The sequence below is a fragment of the Dromaius novaehollandiae genome, chromosome 8 (assembly GCF_036370855.1).
Source record: "Dromaius novaehollandiae isolate bDroNov1 chromosome 8, bDroNov1.hap1, whole genome shotgun sequence".
Classification (NCBI taxonomy): Eukaryota; Metazoa; Chordata; class Aves; order Casuariiformes; family Dromaiidae; genus Dromaius; species Dromaius novaehollandiae.
In genome coordinates this window covers 43,121,357-43,126,923 of record NC_088105.1, presented here as the reverse complement: position 1 = coordinate 43,126,923, position 5,567 = coordinate 43,121,357, and positions in this window count along the sequence as shown.

Sequence of the window (5,567 nt, the reverse complement as noted above, 5' to 3'; positions counted from 1 at the left end):
TTCCGTTCCTTTCCGTCCCGCCCCCCTTCCCCTTCCCCCCTGTCCCCCCGGAAACGGCCGCAGAGCCCCGAGCGCGGCCCCGCCGGCCCCACCACCGGCCCGGGGCTCCCCCGACATCCCCGCGACCGGCCCCGCCTCAGCTCCGACACTGCCCCCGCCCCTCCACGACCCTCCTCCCCCCGCTCCCCGACACGCTCCCGAGCTGACACAGGAGACCCCCCCCCCCCCGCGCTCCTCCGACCGCGCAGTAAACCGCACCACAGCCCCGGCGCACCCCCTTCCTCCCCCCGCCTCCGTGGCCCCGGGACGCTCCCAGCCGCCGGGACCCCCGGCACATGCGGGACCCCCAGCCTGCAGTGCGCCTCCCCCGGCCCCGCTCACCTCCTCTGCGGGGCGGCCGCCAGGCTGGTCCCGAAGGGCCGTGCTCCGTGGCAGCTCCGCTGCCCAGCTCCTGCCCCAGCGCCAGCTCCCCCCAACTGCAGCCCCAGCCCCCAAATGTGGGCCTGCCCTTGCCATCAGCCCCACCTGGGGCCTGTCCTGCCACCCAGCTCCCCCTGGCATTCATCCCAGCCCCAGGGCCCGCAGCTGTGGGCCTGCAGGAACTGGGCAGGGGGCCTGGCCATCAGCCCCTTCAGGGACAGCTGGGGCTGCCAGGGCAGCAGAGGCACCCCCACTCTCCTGACAGCAGCTTGCTGAGAGCTGAAGGGAGAGCCCTGCCTGGGGTGTAGAGTGCGGAAAGGGGAGTATGCGGAGCACAAAAGAACAAATCGAGAGCTCTGGGTGCAACACAAGTCAAGAAAAAAAAAAAAAAAAAAAAGAACAACCATAGAGCAAACAGAGTGACTCGGGGGGCACCAAAAGGAGGGCCCTGGGGCACACCCAGAAGCACCCAGAAAACTCCAGGACAGGAGAAAAAGCTAAACAGAGACCTCTGCGGCGTGCCGCAAAACACACACGGGGCCACGGGGCGCACCGAAAGGCACGCAGAGGGCTCGGGGGCAACCCAGAATGTGAACTGAGGGGTCCTGAGGGCATCAGAGGGCAAGTGCAGGGCTCTGGGGCAGACCAAAATACAGAGGAAGGGCCTTGGCGCACACCAGAGGGGTCACCAGGCACGCCGCAGGGCTCAACGCGGCTGACAGGATGGCGCCTGCAGGCTGCCCCAGGCACACGAGCGACACTGCGGAGTGCCAAAAGCAAATCCGGGAGCGGTTCGGGGACCTCACGCAGCCCTGGAGGGGCTCTGGCAGCCCTCGCGATGAGGGGAAACACCCCCAAGAGCCCCGAGGGTCCAGGCAATGCAAGGGAAATTCCCCGCAGCTCTGGGAACAGCACCGGGCTCCCTGGCAAGTGCAGGCACTCCCAAGTACATGGGACTCGGGGACCAGCTCCCAGCCCCGGACACAATGCATAACCTCCTGCCTCAGGCATCGTGTTCAGGCAAACCGCCCTGGAGCTCGGCACCAGCGTGCCTCCCCTTACCTACGATATCCAAAGAGTCACCGCCGCACCAGCGTCTGTCCGTACGTACGTCCGTCGGGGAAGGGTCAGCTCCTGCCCCTGCCCTCGACATGGCAGGTGTCCGAGTAGCCTCCCCCCAGTGCTTTTTCCTTCAGGGCTAGGATTCCGCTCGGAGAGCTTAGAGGAAAATGCCTGATCCCGCCTGCCTGCACTTCTGCCCCAACCCAGGCCAGAGCCCCTCAGGTTACTTAGTCCTCAGCGCTGCCTCGGGGAGGCCAAAATAACTGCTAACGGTCATTAGCCATACTTACCCTAGTTACCCGTGCCAGAACGCCTCCTCCTGTAGCAGTTCCTGGTGATATCGAGGGGCCGCTGCATTCTGGCTTCCTTGTTTCATCCCGTCCCTTCGGTATTAACCGCAAGCAAACGCTCGTCCGTCTCTTCTCCTCGTCAGCATTTGCTGTCCTTGGTTCCATCTCTGTAAGGAAGCGATAAACTCGCGTTTTACTTCCAGTGAAACGCTTAGGTTTATGCATGATCTTTTTCTCTTTACCCTGTTTTCTCTTCCCCCCTTTTTTTTCTTTTTTTCTTCTTCTTTTCCTTAAGGGAAAGGTCTTAATACGGCACTTTGCACCACACGTTGCAGGGTAAACGGTCTGGAAACGTTACACACAGCAATTAGGGCTAGGTTATTAGGCAGGCGGGCACGTCGCCTAATACCTTCCTAACGCCATCTTCCACGAAACCTTATTTTTATTCCGCTTCAGTGTTATTGTTACTGTTCGCAAACCCTCGTATGCATGCGCTTAACCGACAACTCTCTCGGTCTTTAACTACGTGGAGGAACGACAGCCCTCGATTTGCCTGTCTCCCTTTCAGACCTATTACCTTTTTGAGACTGCTCCTAGCTTCCTCTTACTCTTGCATGCTGGCCTCACAGGCGACGACCAAAATGAACAACTGCATCGCTAGGTCTAGCCCCCTCTCTTCAAGATGTGCCCCTTTGCGGCTTACGTTTCTTGGTCTCTTCAACTTCAGCCGTGGCAATTAATCTAAAAAAGTAAGTATGACATCTATTCCTTTCCGTAGCTGCGTGTACGATAACAAAACAAAAGAGAAACAGCCAAAGCAAAGCTAAGGCAGATACAGGCAACAGCAGCCACAGGGCAGGAACGGGTTACTCAGTCCTCAGCGCTGCCTCGGGGAGGCCGAAATAACTGCTAACGGTCATTAGCCATACTTACCCTAGTTACCCGTGCCAGAACGCCTCCTCCTGTAGCAGTTCCTGGTGATATCGAGGGGCCGCTGCATTCTGGCTTCCTTGTTTCATCCCGTCCCTTCGGTATTAACCGCAAGCAAACGCTCGTCCGTCTCTTCTCCTCATCAGCATTTGCTGTCCTTGGTTCCATCTCTGTAAGGAAGCGATAAACTCGCGTTTTACTTCCAGTGAAACGCTTAGGTTTATGCATGATCTTTTTCTCTTTACCCTGTTTTCTTTTTCCCCCTTTTTTTTCTTTTTTTCTTCTTCTTTTCCTTAAGGGAAAGGTCTTAATACGGCACTTTGCACCACACGTTGCAGGGTAAACGGTCTGGAAACGTTACACACAGCAATTAGGGCTAGGTTATTAGGCAGGCGGGCACGTCGCCTAATACCTTCCTAACGCCATCTTCCACGAAACCTTATTTTTATTCCGCTTCAGTGTTATTGTTACTGTTCGCAAACCCTCGTATGCATGCGCTTAACCGACAACTCTCTCGGTCTTTAACTACGTGGAGGAACGACAGCCCTCGATTTGCCTGTCTCCCTTTCAGACCTATTACCTTTTTGAGACTGCTCCTAGCTTCCTCTTACTCTTGCATGCTGGCCTCACAGGCGACGACCAAAATGAACCACCGGATCCCCAGGTCTTGCTGCTTCTCTTCGAGATGTCCCCCTTCGGTGGGCTACCCTGCCAAACAAACCAAAAAGACTGCCGAGGCCGCGAGGGTACCAGATTTTCAGACCGCTTCTCCGAGGCTTTCGGGGTGACTGACGTCACCGCTTCGCTTCACGTTACTCACAGCTACCTTCGTCTATTACTTAGGGCTAAACCTGTTTCTGTTTGCAGAGGGGCTTGTTGCTTGTTTAAACTTGACATATAGTCCATAACCTGCTCTGCATGCTCCCTAGTCCCTTCTGCTTTTGCAACACTTGTGGTAATTCAAGGCGGTAATTAAGAGTCCCCATTGCCCCATAGGCTGGAGCGAGACATTGCTGCTGCTCTGAGGAGGTGCCTAAAAGCCACGCTGTTTTCGCTAGCATCACTGGGGCTTCCCAGAGCCCATCGGTGTTCTCTTTGGCTCTTCCCGAGCCTTTTAGGTTTTTTAGGCTATTCCTTAGCCCTCCATTTTAGGGCAATGTTCTCCTTAAGCACTGCGCACAGCACGATTATCCCAGATCAGCCACATCGTGCACACACAGAGGCTTCTGAGAGGCGGCTCAGAAGAAAAGAGAGAAAAGTCTCTTTGTCATCCGCACATTCACCCGTCAACACTCTTCACCAGGAAGTGCTCTAAGTTCCTGTTTCTCTAAAGCGGGACTGAGTCGAGGCGGAGACGCACATCGCACCCCATCTTTGTTAGAACGCCTCACTGCTGCGGGCACTGGGTCTGGCAGCAGTTTGAGGAATGTTTGGGGCCTTGCACAGAGTGCAGGGGAAGGTCTGGAGTCAGTGACAACATTGCGGCAGGGCTCGGAGGCGTTTTGGGGCCTGTGGGGGTGTTGGGGCAGGATTTGTGGGTGGTTTAGTGGGTGGTTTAATGGCTCTGGGGGGGCTGGTTGCAGGAAGGGTGGGACTCTGCGGGGCCCTCAGGGCAGGGGTGCCATCCCAGATGCGTAGTGAGCACACAGGGGTGCCCTACGTGGCTCTCAGCTCGGCGGGAGCAGCCACCGGTCTCCCACCCCACCAGACAGGGGAGCGGGGCGGGGGGGGGAGGAGGAGAGGAGGTGGAGGGATCTATGAGCTCGCAGAGAACGCCAGAGGAGGCAGCAGGGAACTCCCCAAGGACCCCGCGTCCCAGACGAGAGGAGGCATCAGGCTGCCGTGCCGCTGCTAGAGACATCCAGACCCCCGCGCAGACACCCCCCCCACACTCCTCCAGGCTGCGTCCGCAGGGGCGAGCGCACGCCCCGGCCCGCGCTGGGGAGGAACCGGGGCCCTACAGGCGACACACGCAAAAGGGAGAGTCAGAGCCGCGCTCCGGCAGACCCGGCGCCGCGCAGACCCGGCGCGGCGCGGCGCGGCCCCCGGCCCGACTCCCCCCCCCCGCCCCGCCGCCTCCACGCAGCGACGGCCCCGGCTGGCAGGACACAGCCCGACACCCGCGGCCACCCGAAGGCGCACGCTCGCCTCACCTCGCCTCACCGCGGCCCCCACATGCTCGACTCCAGCCCGCCTCTGCCCTCGCCCGCCGCCGTCCAGCGAAAACACCCGTCCTGCTCGCCGCCATCTTGCCCGCCGCCGCACCGCGCGTGCGCCGGCCGCCCAGGGCTCGCGCCGCCGCACCGCGCGTGCGCCGGCCGCCCAGGGCTCGCGCCGCCGCACCGCGCGTGCGCCGGCCGCCCAGGGCTCGCGCCGCCGCACCGCGCGTGCGCCGGCCGCCCAGGGCTCGCGCCGCCGCACCGCGCGTGCGCCGGCCGCCCAGGGCTCGCGCCGCCGCACCGCGCGTGCGCCGGCCGCCCAGGGCTCGCGCCGCCGCACCGCGCGTGCGCCGGCCGCCCAGGGCTCGCGCCGCCGCACCGCGCGTGCGCCGGCCGCCCAGGGCTCGCGCCGCCGCACCGCGCGTGCGCCGGCCGCCCAGGGCTCGCGCCGCCGCACCGCGCGTGCGCCGGCCGCCCAGGGCTCGCGCCGCCGCACCGCGCGTGCGCCGGCCGCCCAGGGCTCGCGCCGCCGCACCGCGCGTGCGCCGGCCCAGGACCGCGCGAGAGGGGCGGGGGGAGCGCGAGGGGCGGGGGGAGCGCAGCGCGAGGGGCGGGGGGAGCGCAGCGCGAGGGGCGGGGGGAGCGCAGCGCGAGGGGCGGGGGGAGCGCAGCGCGAGGGGCGGGGGGAGCGCAGCGCGAGGGGCGG